The sequence below is a fragment of the Lissotriton helveticus genome, chromosome 3_1 (assembly GCF_964261635.1).
Source record: "Lissotriton helveticus chromosome 3_1, aLisHel1.1, whole genome shotgun sequence".
NCBI classification, from domain to species: domain Eukaryota; kingdom Metazoa; phylum Chordata; class Amphibia; order Caudata; family Salamandridae; genus Lissotriton; species Lissotriton helveticus.
This window is the reverse complement of record NC_136061.1, coordinates 790,998,927-791,018,753: the sequence shown is the minus strand read 5'-3', so window position 1 is coordinate 791,018,753 and position 19,827 is coordinate 790,998,927.

Sequence of the window (19,827 nt, the reverse complement as noted above, 5' to 3'; positions counted from 1 at the left end):
TACATGACCTGGGTTTAGAGTCACATCTACAAAAAACATAACGTGTAAAGTGCTTTCTAATAAGGTCGAATCACAGGAAAAAGGATGAAGATTACGCTCCAACATATTACAGTGAAAGAATGCCACAAGCTGATGACATAAGTTTAGGCTAAACCTTGATAAAAGAAAGTTCTGATAGTCCTTGGTATTAAGTAACAAGCATAGCTGCATACCTTCAGAAGGGGTACAGAGAAATATAAGACACAAGGAATGGCATATTTCGAGCTTTGTCCCTCTTGTTGCCCCATACTTAGCGTACCATAGGACCCTCAATTACCTTTTGCTTAGGGAGGAAAAGCATGAGGGATTTTCAAACAAATGGGGTCTAGACAATGCTAGAATCGAGCCTTTATTCTCTCACAGCCAAGGAATATCGAGGCCCTGGGCCGGCACTAGGCAAACCTCAATGATCACTTTGTTTAATACCGAAGCTCTCTGAGTCTGCTGCTCATGCAATATATCCACCTCTATCTGAAGAATTGCTCCCTTTTTCCGATAGACTATGTATATTTGCATCGCATTTCCACCTCTGGGTATTTGCCATAACTGTTCAAGACAATTTTGAACACCTTACTCACCTGTGCTCAGGCTGTACCAAACAAACAGGAAAAGAAAGATAAAAAAACAATAAATCTAAAATTCAGAAAAAAACTCTTTTTAGCATAGAGTGGTTCGTTCAACCTATGTCCACCTCAGTACCATTCTGTACATTTTGTCTTTTCCTCTTCTGTATCCTTGCTCCCACCCCACTCAGAGACTTGGAATTTTGATTAACTGTGCCCCTAAATGTTGCAGAATGTTTGTAGGCAATGTATTTCCATTGGTTCTTTGATTCCTCAGTGACCATTCAGTTTCTGAATTTTCCCATTTTTGATCCAAAATGGCACTAGTTGCAGAAGTAAATAAAAATAAAATAAAAATCGAAAGTGGATTGAACGCAGATTCATATAAGTATGTATTTGGCTTGGAACGGATCCATTCTCTGCTCCATCAGTGCTACTCAATTAATTGCATTTGAACCTGTAATGTGCATTTCCTTGATGGTTATTTTTCATTTAGATTTTTTCCCAAAGTTTTGCTTTCTAGCATTTCAGGAAGTTTTTGCCATCTAGCTCACTCATTTTAAGTAACATTTTTTGTTGTCATTAGCTACCTCTGAGAAATCTATTTCTGCATGTCTCGCAGTGGCATGACTGAATCCATGAGCCCGAACTGCACTGCTACGCAAGTGAATTTCTGCACCTAGAAATACAGGCACCTGTGGATTATCCCTCAAAAAGTCAGTATAGGACATCATTCTTGCATCCGTTACATTTTGAACACTGGGGTCAGATTACTTGGGGTGTGGTAATTATTGCATCAATAATCAAGCCCTTATTGTCCCTGAATTTCAGGTTCCTCTTCTAAGCAGCGACTTGTGACGTTGTAGAGTAGATATTCCACCTGAGGTCGTTCCACTTGTAATGTTGTTAGCTGTGACTGATCCCGTCCAAATTATTTCTCTAACCAGCGGTGATGCTCTGGCTTGTGGAAATCACTACAGTAATAAGACTATTCTCTGAGCTGACCAGTTTAGTGGTGGCTACCGCTTTCCTCCTAAAATCATAAAAGAGGTACAATGCAGGGCCGGACTGGGAACCAAAACTGGCCCTGGCAAACTGCTCGGCCAGCACCCCTAGGGGGGTGGGGTGCTGCGGCTGAGCTGTTTGCAAGGGCGGTTTCAGTGAATTTTGTTACAGGGGGCTGATATTGCCGGCCCACAGTAACATAAACGGCCCCTCAGGAGCCCAAAACCAGCCCCCACCCTGACGGCCTATCGGAGAAATGCCTGGTGCCCGCTACGTCCAGTCTGACCCTGGGATGACGTCTCCTCCACCTTGAGCTTTTTACCTTTATTGTCAAGAGTGACATACAACCGTGCATGAGGGACATTAATACGGTTTTATACCAAGTTTCACCTCACTTAGCAGACATGAGATGGGAAAATACCTGTTGAAAGGCTTAAACTCAATGGGCCTCGATTATGAGGCCCTACCGGCACTATTGCGCCGCCGGAACATCACTTTTTTGATGTTCTGGTGGCATAATGTACCACTGGCATATTTATAAGGCCACAGAAAGCCATGTCACGTGGCTTTTCGTAGCCTCATAAATATGTAACCCTTTCACGCAGTAACCCATTCACGCAGAAAACTGCATGAAAGGGGTATTCCATGTGTGTTGCTGTGGGCGTTTCCAGCAACATCCATGGCATTTTTGACACTGCCCCAGATTTACAAGATAGCTAAAGTCTGAGGCAGAGCCAAAAACTTACACCTCCCCAGGGGAGGCATAAGGGAGGCACAAAAAGGAGAAATATCTTAATTTCCCCTTGTTATTCCTCTTTCTTTATCTGTTGCATTCTGCAGCACACATAGAAAGAGGAACATGCCTCTTGTGCAGGAAGGGTCCCCTTCCTGAACAAAAATAATCTTACCCCCAATGTAATGGTGCAAAGGTGCCTGCACTGGCATACAGCAATCCAGTGTGCGCTGGCACAGAAGAAAAGGACTGGAATGCTCCCTATCTAATAAATACAGCGCATTCCAGACCTTTTGTTTTGCAGTAGGGCAGTAAAGCAGCAAGGCCTGCTGCGCTGCCCTAAGGCAAAAAAAACATAAATGAGACCCAATAGAGGGCATTCTGAAGGGCATTTCTGAAGTGCTGAAGCCAGCACTCTCGAGGTGGATGAACCCCCAGTCAAAATTTCTAACCTCCTAAATTTGACGAACCTGTGAACGACCAATTCACACCAGTACTTCTGTTCTGTTAAACCGTAAATGACCCCTTAGTCCGCTTATGGCAAACCAAAGATGGACACACGTGTAGCTTGCACATGGGTCGAGCCCGTTCACAGAGAAATGAGATTGCCAGGGGGTGGATTTAACACTCTAAAACGTGCTTCTCTTCAGTAGATCCCTTTGGATGCCTGTTCTATAATTTTATTTATCATAATACTGATATTGATTCAAAGAATGTTGAAACTCCATGAATAAAATTCCGCATGTACTGGCACATTTTAGAGTTTGGGAAGCAAAGCTCTGCTCTGAGATTTCCTGAAGCTTTTGGAAAAGTACAGACTTTCTGAACGCTCATCATAGATTACGCATTTCTCTTCACATGAAATGATTTTAAGGTGGGGTATGAGTACATTTGAACGCATCCACAATGTGAGCAGGGAGTCTCTATTTAAAGATCCAGACCGACTATGCGAAGTTGATGAAATGAAAAATGTTGTAAAGAACTTTTTATTCCAAACAGATGCCGTCGAGCATCTTGGTTTTAACAACGGATCATACGCCAGTGACACCAGCTTGTCATCCCTCTATCGCAGGATGAAGGAGCCAATGCAGCTCGTGTCTTGTTGAGTTAGTAGAGTGCATGGATAACAGCTGCCCGAATCTTAGAAGCAGAAAAACGAAGGTACTGGTCTTAGGAAAGTTACCTACTATCGGCTCCACTGCCTGGTGGCCAGACGTTCTTAGACCAGTACCGATCCCTAAGCCTAAAGTGAAAAATCTCAGCATTTGGTTCGATGCCAACTTATCATTCGATAGCCATGTATCTGGCATGCCCAGAAAATGTTTTGGGATTCTGAAAATACTGAGCAAAATCCTGGGTCTCCTTCAGGAAGCAGCTAAGAAATCAATAGTCCAGGCATTGGTAATATCCAGGCTGGACTATTGTAATGTGCCTTAATGTGGAATTTCTTAAACTAGAGTGGAAAAACTTCAGAGGATGCAGAATGCAGCAGCGCATCTGCTACTAAATCTGCCTAGGCGCTAATCCATGCGCCCTGCTCTCAACGAACTTCATTGGCTTCCTATTCACAGAAGAGCTGCTTTTAATGACGTGTTTCTGCCATCAAATTCTTCACAGGAAAGGACCTCGATGTCTAGCTCCTTTAGTGAAACCTTTTGTTCTTGGAATATATCTGAGGTCTGTAGGATCCGCTTTTGCTGTGATCTGCTTGGTCAAGAAAGTTCATTTAGGAGGATGTCCCTTCAGCTTTCTTGCTTCCAAAATGTCTAACACTGCCCCCATCTTTAAGACTGAAATGTTCAGAACCTCTCTTTCGGAAAAAAAATCAAAACCTGGGGCTACATGGATCTAAATTGTAAATTGAAAATACCTAATTGTGAATTCCTGAGAATTGCAATTAGGTAATCGCAATTTACAATGGATGAAACACAAAGAGTTTCAGATTGCGACTCCTAGGGGGTCGCAAATCGTTCTACCTCATTAATATTAATGAGGGAGATCGCAATTTGCGACCCCCTAGGAATCGCAAAAATTATGGGGACGGTGGCCTGCTCAGGTCAACAGACCACCATGTGCCTGATTGCTTTTCAATAAAGCAATCTTTTTTGGTAAAGCAGGCTATTTTCCTTAACCCCTTCGACGCTCATGACGAGCTGGGCTCGTCATGGCCGTAGCCTCCTCGCACGCTCATGACGAGCCCAGCTCGTCACGTAAAGTGCGCTTTTTAAAAACCCAGCGTACGGGCGGAATTCCGCCCGCACGCATGCGGTTAAAGGAAAACAAGATGCTTTACAAAATGTAAAATAAAAAGCTTTTTTTTTTAAGACCAAGCAGTGGCCTGTGGGACCACTGCCTGCTCTTAAAAATGCTTTTACAACCATTCACAAAGGGGAAGGGGTCTGCTGGGGATCCGTTCCCATTTGCAAGTGGGTTAAAGTAGGTGGTAATATGCTAATGTTTTGCGACTGCATTCATGGTCACAAAAAATTCATGCATACATTAGGATTCGGTATTTGGAAGGGACGCCATTTTGCGATTCGGTAACAGGTTACCGTATCGCAAATTGGGGTTTTGTGCATCTGAAAAGCATTTTTTGCATTCGCAAATGGGCCGATTCTGCGAATCGGCCGTTTGCGAAGGCAAAAATGCTAGATGCATGTGCCCCTCAGTTCTTTAGACAGATTTAATGTTCGAAGAGCTGGTGTAGCCAGGCCTCTGTAGCAAGAGTAGAATCCTTATCGGTGGACACTCTGAATGGAGTTACAAGACACTCTACAAGTCACTTTTTATTATTATTATTCAGATTAAAGGCATATGTTTTCGAACACGCACGGGTTAATGTTAAATTGCCGGATTTCACTGTGCAGTCAAAAAAAATAGCAATAATACGGTATGAGACGGAGGAATACATGCAAATTGTGCATTAAAAGACAGTGACTAATCCAGTGATGAGAGGAAACCTTTTCAGTTGTTTCAAAACCTGTCACACTGATGCACCGAATAGATAATAAAGTGGATTCTATTTGATAGGCCCTTCTGTATCACTGTCTCCGCTCTAGCTTTGTTGTTCAGCTCAATTAAACACGATGCTCCCTACCTTTCGGCTGTAAAGATATGATTTTCTTTATATGTCGTGTCTTCTGTCATATTTTGGAGGCATTTATTTTGAAACTGTAGAATGTATTTGGTCGTTAGACAATGTAAACGATGGGAAATGGGTTGTAAATATCATTTAAATGAAAATAACAATGTAAAATTACAAACTAAACCACTGACATTTATACTTCCCATAAAGGGAGTCTGTTAGAAGATGCAGAACATGTGCAATCATTTCAAATAATAAAACAAACAATTCACTGAAGTAGACATAAGTACATTTTTTTTCTTCAGCGCTAAGAGAGTTAGGAATAAAACAATCTCTTTCACATCTTTACAGACCGAATCCGAATGTGAACCAAAGGGCACTGCGGGTGCCCTGGTTTAATTTTCAGCAGAAAAATGCAAAATTGCAACTCCACTATGGCGGAGGAGAGTTGCCCCACTTCTTTTGAGCAGTGCTCAGCAAAGTAAAGGAAACATAAAATGATAACAACTTTGAGTTATTATCATTTTATTTTTCCTGCAGCTTTGCTGCGGCTGCTCTGCTCTCGGAGCAGGGCAGGGGAGTAGTGGTTTGCCCACTCCTAATTGCGCAATTACTGTTTGGTACGCCCTTTCGGGAAGCCCAAACCAGTCATGCGCACTTTCCTCTTTCTCCATGCAGGCTGCATTGCAGCTAGCGTGGAGAACAAGCCCAGGACCCCATTTCCTGGTTGAGCATAGAACCAGGATGCTTAAAACCAATCACAACGCTGCATTAAAGCATTGTGGTTGGTCAGGGAAGCCTTTTCTGTGCTTTCCGTGCCTCGGTCAGACGAGGGGAGAAGGAGCAGCGACGCAGGACTGATGCAGCAAGGTAAGTGCTTCTTTTATTAATATTATTTTTTTATCCTTTCACCCCCAACCTCCTCAGGCCCTCCGCACACCTGCACCCGTCCTGCTACCTGTGAACCATGTCGGCCGCTACGGCAACTAGGGAGTTACTTCAGGTGGTTAGAGGGGGGATTACACCTCCTGATAATTGAATTATTTACTTGGTGGTGGATGTAGGGACTCTCGGTTGTAAAGGCTGTGTCTATGTTGGACTTCACTGGTCATTAGCAGTATTGAAGACACAGCTGCATGACCCTCTAAATATATGAAATGTTTAGACCAAATCTTCACTCCCCCTTACATACATATACCCATAATCACATAGCAGGACAAGGGAAAACAATTAAGACACATTGTTCCAAACATAACACTATTTCACACCTGTGTCTCTTATTGGGCCTGATTCATAGGAGATGTGTAAACTTGTATCCTAAGGTTTACAACCTCACATTGATGTAGATTTCAACATTTTTGAAATTCACAAGTTTTCAGGGTATTCCTGGAAATCTGCTCCAGTCAGAGATTTTCAGATGCAAGCCTGATAAATATTTATTAATTCTAATTTCTCAGATAGAAATTCACATTCTTGTATTTTCCATACAAAAAATACATTGGACATGTAAATATATTTTATTCTTTTTTCTCTCTCTCTATCAAAAATATTTACACCCATAGAGAAAACCCGCTTCTTAATTCCTACTTCAATATGGGGAGGATTACTTGCCTTTCCCACCCTAGAAACGGATTCACTACTGCCACTGTTAGGTATAAATCTTTAAAAAATGTTGGGGGTGGGGAGAAATTTGGAGAAGAGTTAGTGAAAACTGTCAAACATGTTTGTGGGAATGTATTAACGTACAAGGCACTTGCACTCTGTACTGACATCTCGCTGGAACCACAGATCCACAGGTTGTAGATTAACTCACAAAAATACATGTTATGTGAGTAAAGGCTCATCAATTTGAAAAACTAACTGCACTAAATTAAAAGTAGATTAGCACTAATAAATAAGTCTATTGGAGTGTGCAAGTTTGATTTACAGGCACAAATAAGTTTGGGATGAAGCTCCAAACCTGGTTGTGCAGGACATCAGCATGACCATATAAAATGTACTTCTTGCCTGGTGGCAATACACTGCCATAAGGTGAAAAGAACTCCTTTCGTGAATCTCCACTCTTTTTGTGCAGTGGAATAATCTCTGGATTCCTCCATGAAATCGTTCTAAGGAACCTTTGTAATCCTTTGGATTGCTCTCTCAGGAGGGTGAGCACATGGTCCCCTCAAGGTCAATTCTTCTCCAAGGGACTGCTCTGCAGGTACCGTCCATGGTACTATATAGGTGAGAGAAACCCCACTATTCCTCTTTTTTAGGGGGCTCTTGCACACCCCATAGAACACATTTGTGGTATTGTGCATTTGTGTCTTTGTGCATTTGTAAAGTGGAGGAGGTTGTGTTGTAGAATATCGAGTTTGGAAATGCGCAACTGTTGAGAGATGGCGTGCATGGTGAGATGTTCCCAGTTGCAGCTGTTATCTGCATCTTGAATGATTTCTCTCATTCGTATGAGGACTCTGTATCATCTTGTAAATGGAATCATAAGGATTCCCAGGGCGCTTTATGCCGCTAGATTGAGAAGAGCTACCCCCCTCTCTGGGGTTCAAGGGCTCCATGGCTACAAACCTAGGCCCACTGGCAATCTGCATCAAACTGGGGGAATACCAGGGGATTTCTTGAGCCCTGGCTTGGGAAAAATCGGGGGGGGGGGGTTGGGGGGTTTGGGATACCTGGTCTGAGGTGGCAGACTACAACACCATCTCCCTACCCACTCACGTTCAAATTATGTGGCGATTACTGCCACCTGATTCTCACTTCGAGCAGGCTTTGTGGGTAGCAAGGGTGTCTGCTGATTGATGCTATTCCCTCCTCTGTTGCGCAGTTGGTAGCTAGTAAGCAATTTGCTGCACAACATGCAGATTCATCAAAGCTTGAATAAGGTGAAAGGATGCAAGAGTGCTATTTACCTTATAAAAATATCAATTTTCCTCCTCCACACTTCTCAACCATCTTCCTTTTCAACTAGTTAATCTCCCATCTCCCACTCATTGCATCATCTTTTGTGGTCCCGGACATACTAGACTTCAGATGGAGCAACACTGAGGTCAAATCTGTGTTTGTAGGTTGTACTAACGTAGAGAATAACATTCTAGCGCCATGGTTAAGAAGAGTTATTAAATGCACTAAAAATAAAGTTTTAGTCTCTACTAGACTTCACACGGAACATCACTGAGGTGAAATCTTCGTTTGTACGTTGTGCTAACGGGAAGAAAAGCATTCCAGCGCCATTGTTAAAAAGAGTCATTCGTTGCACTAAAAAGAATGTTTTTGTGTAACGCTAATCAGTAAGTTTTTACACAAATTCAAGCCCTTGGTTTCTTGTGAGACAGCTGTACTCGAGGTTCAGCTTCCGGTACAAAATCATATGCAATTGACACTGTTCAAGCATGGGTTGCAAAAAATGTGTACTTTTGTATTTCAGAATACGACTGCAGATAGCATGTGATATTCCACTTGCCTCTTGTGTGCAGCTGTTGCCACCAGGATTTTACACAAAGCTATATTACACTATTTCAGTACCTGTGGCATTGTGCTGAGTTCTGTTAGTGTTTCCTCTGCTTATGCCCTCTTACACCTCACTTGCAGCTGTCCTTTTCGCAGGTAAATAATGTACTGGACTCTTTCCAACAGGGTTTTAGACGCCAACATTTTACGAAATCGGCCCTGTTGCTAGCAACAGAGGTGAATCGCAACCAGGTAGATCGGGGAGAAGGGCTGACCTGATTGTAATTGATCTCTCAGCCACTTTTGATATGATTTACTATACCATACTCGTTAGTCAGCTGGAGAGTATCGAGGTGGGGGGCGCAGCCCTTGCAATCCTCTGTTCATTTTTGCTAGAGAGATAACAAAGAGCATAATTTGGAGACTTTTTCAGAGCCATTCTCTCTCCTTGTGGGGTGCCAAACGGTTCATTCCTATCACCCACTCTGTTCAACATCTTTGTCACTCCCCTGACTAAACTTATTTGATCATATGGATTTACAGCAGTGTCATACGCTGATGATACACAAATAATGGTAGAAGTGTCATCAAACATTGAGGAAGTAGCAAACAAATTTAAAAACTATCCTAAAAATATTGTCATCTGGATTCAGGAAATCTGCTTGAAATTAAATTCAGAAAAGAAAGAGGTAATCATCTTGGGTGTGGATACCTCCTTTTGGAATAGTTCCAGGTGGCACAGTGACTTAGGGCCGCTTCCTTGTCCGGTGGAGAGAGCTGATAATCTTAGAGTTTTTTGGCAATCATTTGTCATTTTCAGACCGGGTTAATCAGGTTACCTCGTCCTGTTTTTATCTTCCCAGTGAGTTGCAGAAGACGGTATGGTTGTAGTAGCATTGGTACTGTCACAAGGGAATTATTGTAACCCACAACATTTAGGTACTCCGAAAAATGTGCTTGTGAAGCTTCCTTCATTGCAGTATAAGGTAGTACATCTGCTTTTGGGCTTCCTGAAATTGCTCCAATTTCCAAAGAAATTAGGGACCTGCGCTGGCTGCAGCCCATAAATGATAGAATTAAATTGAAGGCTCTGCGCACATAGTCCATAAGGCTGTGCACGGTGGAGGCCAAGTCAATTTCAAGAATTGTTTTGCATGGTAGCCTACGGGGAAGAATTTGAGCTCAGGGTCCACAAGAATGAATATATTGAAAAAAATCAGGAAGGTTAGATGGGGGGTGGGGAGGAGGCGAGTTTCTCCTTCTGAGACAGCAAACTATGGAATTCCATGCTGCTGAAACTACGATCGATATCCAACTTACTCCCTCTAAGAAATCAGCAAAAAACATGAGTGTTCTTCAATTTAAATAAGTAAAGAGTTGGTAGTCTTACTCTGGACCCGCTCGCTGTTAGACACCTTGGCATGTGCCCGCCCTGCAAGACGGAAAGTTACTTGCTTACATACTAAATAGTAGGGGACTTAGGACCCTGTAATGAAAAGTGATTTGCACCGTGCTCAACTCAGTATTTCAGCAGAAAATATGTTTTGATCGGCTGCTGCTTGCATGCAATACATGGTGTCATGGAGACCTGATGCTAAATAATAGTTGTTGTTGTTGTTGTATAAGCTTTATTCGAAACAATTTTCATAAAAGCACATGACATATAAGACAATTACACAATAATACATAATATCAGTTAAAAAGACATTAAACTTACAGTGCAGCCCATACAATATTGCATCTAAAACCATGATAAAATATATTACATTATCCATTTTTAAAAGGGATCCCTAATTACACAATTCTCCCAAGAGCCCGTCGTCTAATTGCCCAGGCCCAACCTAGATATTTAGCCACCCCTATGACTATCGAGTCCTGAGTAGTTGTACATAGAATTCTTAAGGCCACAGTACTATCGCGTGTCCCTAGGTTCCTACATACCGGCGTAAGCCATTTAGCCCTAGGTTTCTTATAGGCTTGACATACGAATAGGAAGTGGCCTATACTCTCTTCGGCATATTCACATGCAGGGCATAAATTATTGGTCGATTTATTCCAGCCAGCTGTCATTTTCTTCAGGGGGATAGATCCTGACCTTAGCTGAAAAACCAATTTCCTATCCATTGGTACCGTGATGTTGTCCCAATAATTTTCTAAGGCGGGTAAAATTTTTGACTCCAGAAACCGGCCAGACATGGAGTCAGTCCTTGTATCTTTCAACAATTTAACACCCACCCAATCCCAGTACTGTTTTTTTAGGTTTTCCTTGCTGGGGAAAATCTCTCCTTCAGGATTATTCCAAAGATTTGAAAACCCTAGATTAACTAGCATAGACTGCAGATGTTTCAGCCATTTTATCTTATGGAATGTATCTTCCTGGATTATCCACAGAAAGCCCTCCGCATATTGTCTAATTTCTGGAGTCGTCCAGAGGCGCCTCCAGTAGAGGAGTGGACGCAATCGGGCTCTATCAATGATAGAGCGCCTACCCAGTTCCAAAAACAATGGAGTTAACGGGGTGCTCTGTGGAAGTCCTGTGATCCCTCGCAAAAACTTATTCTCCGAAATCTGTAATGCCGCAATACTTTCCCAGGCCCATAGCTCTGCGCCATATAATGTTGCTCCCAAGACCTTTGCGTCATACACCGTAAGTGCTGGTTTTATAGGTTTTGTCTTGGATTTACGGTGCTCGCCCCTAAGGGCACCTGAGAGCTGCTGATGTCTTAGGACCACTTTGTCCACGTGATGTGCCCAACCAGTGCCCTCAGCAATCTGGACCCCCAGATAAGTGAATTCTGCAACAATATCCAACCTGCTGTTATCCAAGGTTACTTTGGGGTGATTCCTACGGCCAGATGAAAAGGCCATTAATTTTGTTTTTCCCACGTTCACCTCTAGGCCATGCTCAACGCAAAAAGCATCGAAAATGTTCAGTGCACGCTGCAGCCCCATAGGGGTCTTAGATAAAATGAGAGTATCGTCAGCGAACATCAGGATGGGAACCCTGGTGTCCGCTAACGATGGGGCATCAACGCTCGCCTCCAACATTCTCTCTACAATCCCGTTGATAAATAACGAGAACAATAGGGGGGCCATGGAGCAGCCCTGCCGGACGCCCCTTTCCACTGGGAAGTCCATAGTTGTTTCCCCACTTCCACCCCACTGGACTCTTGCAAAGTTGGACTCGTGCAGTCGCATGATTAATGTAAGCAGATCTGCAGGAATCCCCATCTTTTGCAGAACCGACCATAACTTGCATCGGGGGACTAGGTCGAATGCCGCCCGTAGGTCGACAAACGCGACATACAGGCAGCCCCTTCCCAGTACAACAGTCTTCCACCGCAGTATGGTGAACCGAAAGACCTGGTCGATGGTACTGGTTGCTCGCCTAAATCCAGCTTGGTATGGGGAAAGGCCGTTGTTGTTATCAACCCAGTCCATAAGCTGATTTGTTATCATCCTCCCCACAACCTTCTGCATGGTAGCTATTAAGCTTATAGGCCTATAGTTTGCAGGCAGCGAACGGTCGCCCTTCTTGTGGATAGGGATAATAGTTGCACATTTCCAAGGGTCTGGGACCACTTCCCCCTTTGCCAGGGCATTTGCTACGAGGAAAGTGTACCTCGCCCATCTTGTCACATCATATTTGAAAATGTCAGAGGGAATCCCATCTGGGCCTGGGGCCCTCCCACACTTCACAGTCTTGATGGCAATTTCCGCCTCTCTAAGAGAGAACAGATTGTCAGTTGCGTAAGCCGGTATTATACTGCTCGCCCCCATTGGGTGATTAACATTAGCATACTGTGGTCTAAAGTAATCGACCCAAGCATTTTCTGCCACGTTGTTATCAGGCTTTCCGGGACCAGCTCCTCTACCCCACTTAATAATTTCCCAGAACCTTTTAGAGTCTTTATTGCCTGAGGCCTCTTTCAATTCTGCCCAATGATCTTCATCCCATTTCTTTTTCGCTAAATAGATGGCCCTCTTGTACAGTTTCCTTTGCTCTGCTACTACTTCACGGTCCCTACTCCTTATGGCTTGTCCCAGTTCAAGTCGTGCCAATCTACACTGACTATCAAACCACCTTCCCACCTCTTTGGCTTTCTTCGCTTTCTTGTTTTTGGTGAAGAAGCACGGTCTTAGGAGGGAGAACAACTCGTTATGGATTTCCGTGATACCACTATCTCCCGGTACCACTGGGGCCGTTGCTTCAATTGCAGAAATTGCACTATCGACCACATTATTAATGAAGATCATAGTAACCTCATTTGCCACTACTTTTGGCCATTTTAGCCTCCGTTCATCATTACTCATGACCGGGATGTCATCATTGGTTACGAAAGAGTTTCCTGCCCCTGCATTCCACCACCTGTGAGTCACGCAGAGGGGGTTGTGATCACTTTCGACCATAGGCCTAATAATCATATCAACAACTCCCTCCCACAGCTGGAGACTACACAATATATAGTCGATTCTGCTCCTGTGAATACCATTATCATAAGTGTACCCACCACCCTTGTCCCCTTGTGTCCTCCCATTGAGTGCTCTTAAGCCATGTTCCAAACAAATACCATTTAATATTAAAATCTCTTTTGTCCATCTCTTAACAGGTTTTAAACATAGAGAGGGTACTCCCCAAAGGTTATCCTCTTCGCTCCCTAATGGATCGTTTGTACAATCCAACGGCTCAAAAGTCCTGTTGAGATCGCCTGCTATTATCAACATACTTTCTTGTGACGTAGCCTCTATGGCAGCAGATAACAACTCTATGGTGGGTGTATTAATTTCTTTATTACCTCTCACATAGACATTATACAAATCTATTGGGGGACCCTTTCCTGTAGAGATTCTTAGTAATTGTAAATCACAACTACCCAGATCCAACATTTTAATATTAATATGCAAATCTTGTTTTACCCATACAGTAAGACCTCCCTTTGGCCGCCCTCTTCCACCTTTTTGGGCTGGTATGCAGTAGTTTAAATAACCAAAACAAAAAAGAGAATCGCAAGCCCAGGTTTCTTGGAAACAGCAGATATCATATCCATTTATAAAATTCACCCAAGATTGGGAGTCCATCTTACTGCCCAGCCCTGCAATATTCCAGGATAAAAGGGTACCAATACTAGCCACAGAACCATCAAAGTTGTTGGTATTAATGGATACTTGGAGTGGCGTTAAACTTCCAATAGAATTGATCGGCCCTTCCCCTACATCCATGCGATCTACAATCATGTTATCATTCTTTGTCGGTAGTACGTTTACATTTGGGTTTAAAATTTCTAAACTATAGGCACTTTCTTCCACCAAATTCCCTACCGCCATGTTATCAGACATTTCATTTACACTTGTAATATCAACTTTACCATCCCCAACCATTATTGGCACATTATGACTCTCCCGCTCCCCAACTGTACTGGTTTGTCAATATCCCCGTCCGGGGTCCTGCCATCCTACACAAGAGTTGTGGTTTGTGTATTTGTTATAATTGTAACCAACTAAAGGAGGTAATGGAGGTAATGGGCAATTGACTGGCCAAGGTGCAGTTGGGGGTATTAGGGGTTCACTAAGCAGGCTAGTTGTTACACTACTGGATCGGGGATAAAAAAAGGTAAGGTCTACAATTCCAATACCTCCCTTATTTATTCCCCATCCCTGCCTAGTTATCCATCCCGCCACCCTGGGGTCTTGAAAATTGACCACTATACAGTCTCCACCCAAAGTTTTTGCTGTGTATCCCATCCAGTCTATTCTCCTTACCCCTATAATTAGCCCGTCTATATCACCAGGGAGGGGACGATTGTCCTTTAACCAGTGCATGGTCTTATTCTTAAGTGTCTGGAAAGTTTCCCTCTGCCCTGGCGCTAATGATGGTACATTTATAAGGACTGCAACATAGGGGAAGGAATCAGGAGTGAGATTAATCGGGGGTTTCCTGTAAGTAGGCTTTACTAAGGGAGGCGGGATAGATATAGAAACTTGGGGGACTGATTGGGAGGAGAGTCTCAACGCCTGTTGATTATTATTTTGTTGAATTGGTACTAAATTCTTATCCACCACAGGGCGGGCATTAGCCCTACTCCCTCCCACCTGAGTGTTTGGGACAACTTGCATACTAGCGGTTGCTTCTGCAGTTGGCAGTGCTTTGTCCACACTCATAGTAATTGGGGAATTTAGTACCTGCTGTGTTGAGGACTGTATATGGTGTATTATAGTCGGCTGAGTTGGAACAGAGCCGACTTTAGATTTGTCCGATTTTTCTGAGGGTTTTATTACTACTGCAGCCAAAGATTTACCCTGCTTTGGGGGTAAGGGAGAGTTATTTTGGGGCCTTCTTCCCTTATCCTGATTAACAGGGTTATTAGAAACCTGGGGATTTATCCTTGCATCCACCCCAACATTCGCTTTAATCAGCGATTTTGTAGAATAGAAATTGTCTAATGTAGACTGTTCAAAATGATTAAGCCTTTCTGAAAGCTTAGTAATTCTATCCTCTATAGGGTTAAGCAAGGATCTTAATAGTTTTTCTAACTCAGGGAGCACATTTACAAATGAGAACACATTATCATTGTTATGTACAGTGGAGCCAGTACCAGAGATGACTTCGATATCCTGGCTATCTAAGAGGGCATGATCAATATACACAACATTTTCTACACTCTCTGTTTCTTTAATAACAACCTCTCCAGTGTTCATAATTTTATGTAGCTTCCTATGTTTCTGGGGTGGTTTCGCCGCCGTTTTGCATCTCCTTGCTGGGGCTGATCTTTTCCTTTTAGACCCCAGCTTAGATTGGGCCAATGTTGCCTGTGCACCAGAGTCAGGGAGCATAGTAGTTTGAATGTCACTCCCACAAGAGATATTTAAATCTGTTACAACATCCTTATTTCTTGTTTGAGTTTGGCCCTCAAAATACTCAACTGCAATAGGAAGATTCAATGATGACAAGGGGGTCACCAGGGTGGGGTACGTCAGATTAGGAAGTTTGTCAGCGGAATTCTTGAGCAACTCTATAGACAATCTGCGCTCCGCGCGCTTCTCAGCCAGAGACAACTCCTTGTCAATTGCTACTGAACGACTAAAGAAAAATTTATCTAGAGGGCCAATTGCTAATGGAGCATCCTCGACTGGGTTAGATATCATCTGACTAGAAACAGGACTTAACGATGTGGACGTTGCCATAGTCAATATCGAACTCAACCACAATGACACTTACTGTAACAAATACGGTCCAGCAGGAGTTAAGGGGGTAGCCCGGCCCGGCCTCCTGCGGCCCCGGACGGCCACAGACGGTCCCGCCCTTGTCCCGGGCTTCTCCCGGCGCCCTCCCGCGCGCTCCCGCGCAGCGGCACGTATAGCTCCTTTTATGATGATGGGGAGAGTTTATGGGCGGGGTGGGCGGGGCCAGCAGGGAGAGCAGCCCAGGTGTTGCGAATAGGGCTCGCAGGGACTCCTGGTAAGGCGAGTCCCTGCTCCCAAGCTCGCAGCCCTGCCGGCAGCTCCTCACGCCCAAGAAGTCAGCTCCTCTCCCAAGAATGGCACAGGCTCCAAGTGCGGCGCTGCGGGACCCGCGTAGCGGGTCCGGCGAGGTCTCTCTCACCCACGACGGAGGTCAGAGGGGCAGCAGGTCAGTGCAAATCAGCAGCAAGTATGGCCAGCAACAACAGGCTTAAGGGTCCCGTGAAGGCAAGTTCCTCTCCCGCTTTTCACTCCGTGGGCGGGTGGGCGGGGCCAGCAGGGAGAGCAGCCCAGGTGTTGCGAATAGGGCTCGCAGGGACTCCTGGTAAGGCGAGTCCCTGCTCCCAAGCTCGCAGCCCTGCCGGCAGCTCCTCACGCCCAAGAAGTCAGCTCCTCTCCCAAGAATGGCACAGGCTCCAAGTGCGGCGCTGCGGGACCCGCGTAGCGGGTCCGGCGAGGTCTCTCTCACCCACGACGGAGGTCAGAGGGGCAGCAGGTCAGTGCAAATCAGCAGCAAGTATGGCCAGCAACAACAGGCTTAATAATAGTATAGCAAGACCTAAGTTGGGTATGTTACAGTGACTGCTATGAAATCTCAGGTTAGAATGCCCGACCTCCACCACAACCTGCCAAGATACACCCCTTAATGCAATAATAAATGGGAGATATTAATCTCGAAATGAGCAGTGTACCTCAAGATCCTCTGTCTGAATTAGGGCATATCTGCTACAGTCCTTCATATGCGTTTGCAGTCATGCACACTGCTCTAATCTGTAGCAGTGTATTGTCCATGAAAATGAGAAATGCAATGTGCACTTGTTTAACCGACATTGAAAATCAAAGTGCAGGAATGCATGTGAAGGAACTAATTAAAACAGGAAACACTTATGCAATCGAGATTGTTTGAGGATCCAGTTTTGCAGAAATGTTGTTTTGATGTGCCCTTTGACAGTTTTTACAGAGGTAGGAGCCATTTCTGCGCATGCACTCGGGGTAGTATTTCAGTCTTAAGAACACCAGCCTATTCCAGCAACGGTACCATACGTGTGTATCTGTACTACTACACACAGCCAACAGTCATTTTTTTTGTGTTGGTTGTTGGCCGCAGTTTTATTATTCATTACATATGTCATATTTATACAATTCCCCTGGACCACCTTCTCGAGCCGGGGTCATAAATCATTATCATACTTTATCGCAACTGGTTATCACTCATTGTCATTGGGACATCATTAATCATCGGTCGTAAATCATCGGGTATCATAAATCTGTCATCATTTGTTGTCATTTGTTGTCATAACTTGCTCTGCCTGATCATCATAAATCAGCAGCCATAAATCATGGTCATAAATCATCGGGGTGTCATAAATCATTCTGTCACAAATCTGCCATCATTTTGTTGTCATAAATCATTCTGCATGGGCATCATAAATCATCAGCCATCAATCATCGGCTAGCCATAAATCAGGTTTGTCTTTTGCTCATTTGCATATTCTAGGGTCGTAAATCACCCTGACAGCTTATAGATTGTTCTTTGTTGTTTTCCATGCCGTTTGCATGTGGGGGGTAGCCTTTTCCCGGAACCAGGCCACCACACGCTACCTTGCTAGTCTCTCCTGCGCCCTGCCATCTGGCGGGGTTGGGCTGCGAGTGCCGTCTCCGTTTGCTTCCCTGATTTTTTGTCAGGCATACTCACCCAGCCGTGAGGCATCCCAGAGTGAATGGCCCTCCTTCTACACACCACCCTGTTAGTGTGTTTCCATAACCAAACAAATACACCTTTTTTTTCCGCCACGCTGCTAGGGAGGCTTCGGTCATCCTGCCGCTCCCCCTATCCTGTGTCGTCTCTTTGCGCCTCTGTTGCTCTTTCTGTGGGCCTGCCCATGCTGTTATTCCACTTGAGCGCCAGGATATCCTCTCTAGCTGTGTCTCCGGGAGGCTGACATCTGGTAAGGTCTGACGGCCATCTTCCCCCAAAGGCCATGGTGTGCTCTGCTCCATCCTCGTCATTATGTTGGGGGCACGCTTGTGTCCTGTTCGAAGTCGTATGGCACTATATCCTCGCACCATGGGTCACACATGAAATCAAACAAAATTGGGAGATAGTCAGATACCGCTCGTGGAGGCATGATACAACATGCATTGCTTAATTACACCGTCTACTTCGTCCATGCTCCTGGTAGGCTCGTGCCGCTCCCCCAGCTCCCTGATGTAAAAAGGTGAGCTGCTCAGGGTGAGCGTTGCCTTATATCCCCCTTCCCTTTGTTCTTGGGGAGGGGTTGGAGAGGGCCTCAGGCGCTTTTCACCATGCGGTGACTCCCGGCGGTGCTAACCAGTGCAAACCGGATCTATTCCTTGCAGGCAAGGGAGGCCGTTATGGCACCGGCCTTCAAGGCCCCCTTCGGTGGCGGACTCTGCTAAAACACTCTATGTGGGCGTAGAAGGTATTTTTGTAATAATGGCCTTTGACCTCCTTTAAAAATGTGCACTGTAGTGAGAGATGCGGCTTCCAGTCTATATGTTGAGATAACCCAGCTTTGTACAGGTGGTCAATGCATCAGACCACTTCAGCCATTTGTTGACTTCTCCACGCTGACTCTTCACAAGTAGCACATCAACACAGAAAGTAGTTCCCTTCAGTGCCAGGGAATATTATGGCAATATGTGTGTTTTTTAGACCAAAAAACACTTTTACTTTTAGCTAATGTTTGTTTAACATTGATGAGGGCCTGTCAGCTTCTCAAACAACAACATTTTTCAAAAACGACAACAAAACCAAACAAAAAGTGCCAAAAGGCTGGCGGCCAACACAGCTTATTGGCTTTGCAAATAATTGTTTTCTAAATGCCATTATGATGTAATGGGGTAACCCACAATTGTCCAGGACCTGGGTAGAAATCAATTTAGAAAACAATGGTCCTAGACTTATTAACTAGAGTTTAGTTATGAGAACAATTTAATTAAGAAAGCATTCATTTATCGAAAATCATATCAGATATGTATAAGTTCAGCATCTGGTTATTTACCCCTTCGATGCTCATGACTGAACCATGCCATCATGAGTCATGGTTGGGCTGTGCTCATGACGGCATGGTTCCGTCACGACCACGTCCGCGATTTGAATGTCCAGCACCGGTCTCGATTTCCTGCCTCAGGCAAGATGTTAATTCACAATCATTTATCAAAACTGCACATCATCAAAAGACACAACAGCACCAAATATATCCCCATTAGTGACTGTTTATTCCATCTCAATTACTTTTATAACAGATCACCATATTAAATGTTTTAACAGGGAGGTTGCTCCAAAAGGAGTGTGAAAGAGAAAGTGTGCTTGTGAATAGAACAGATAGGAAAGAATGGAAATCAAGTCAGGATAGAGTTCACCAAAACACTTTTTACCTTAGTACCCTAAGCAAAAAGGCTATGATTTCTCATGACCCCAGTTCACAACTAGGCCTGTCCCTCGTAGGTAGTTACAAAATGTTGCTTTCCGA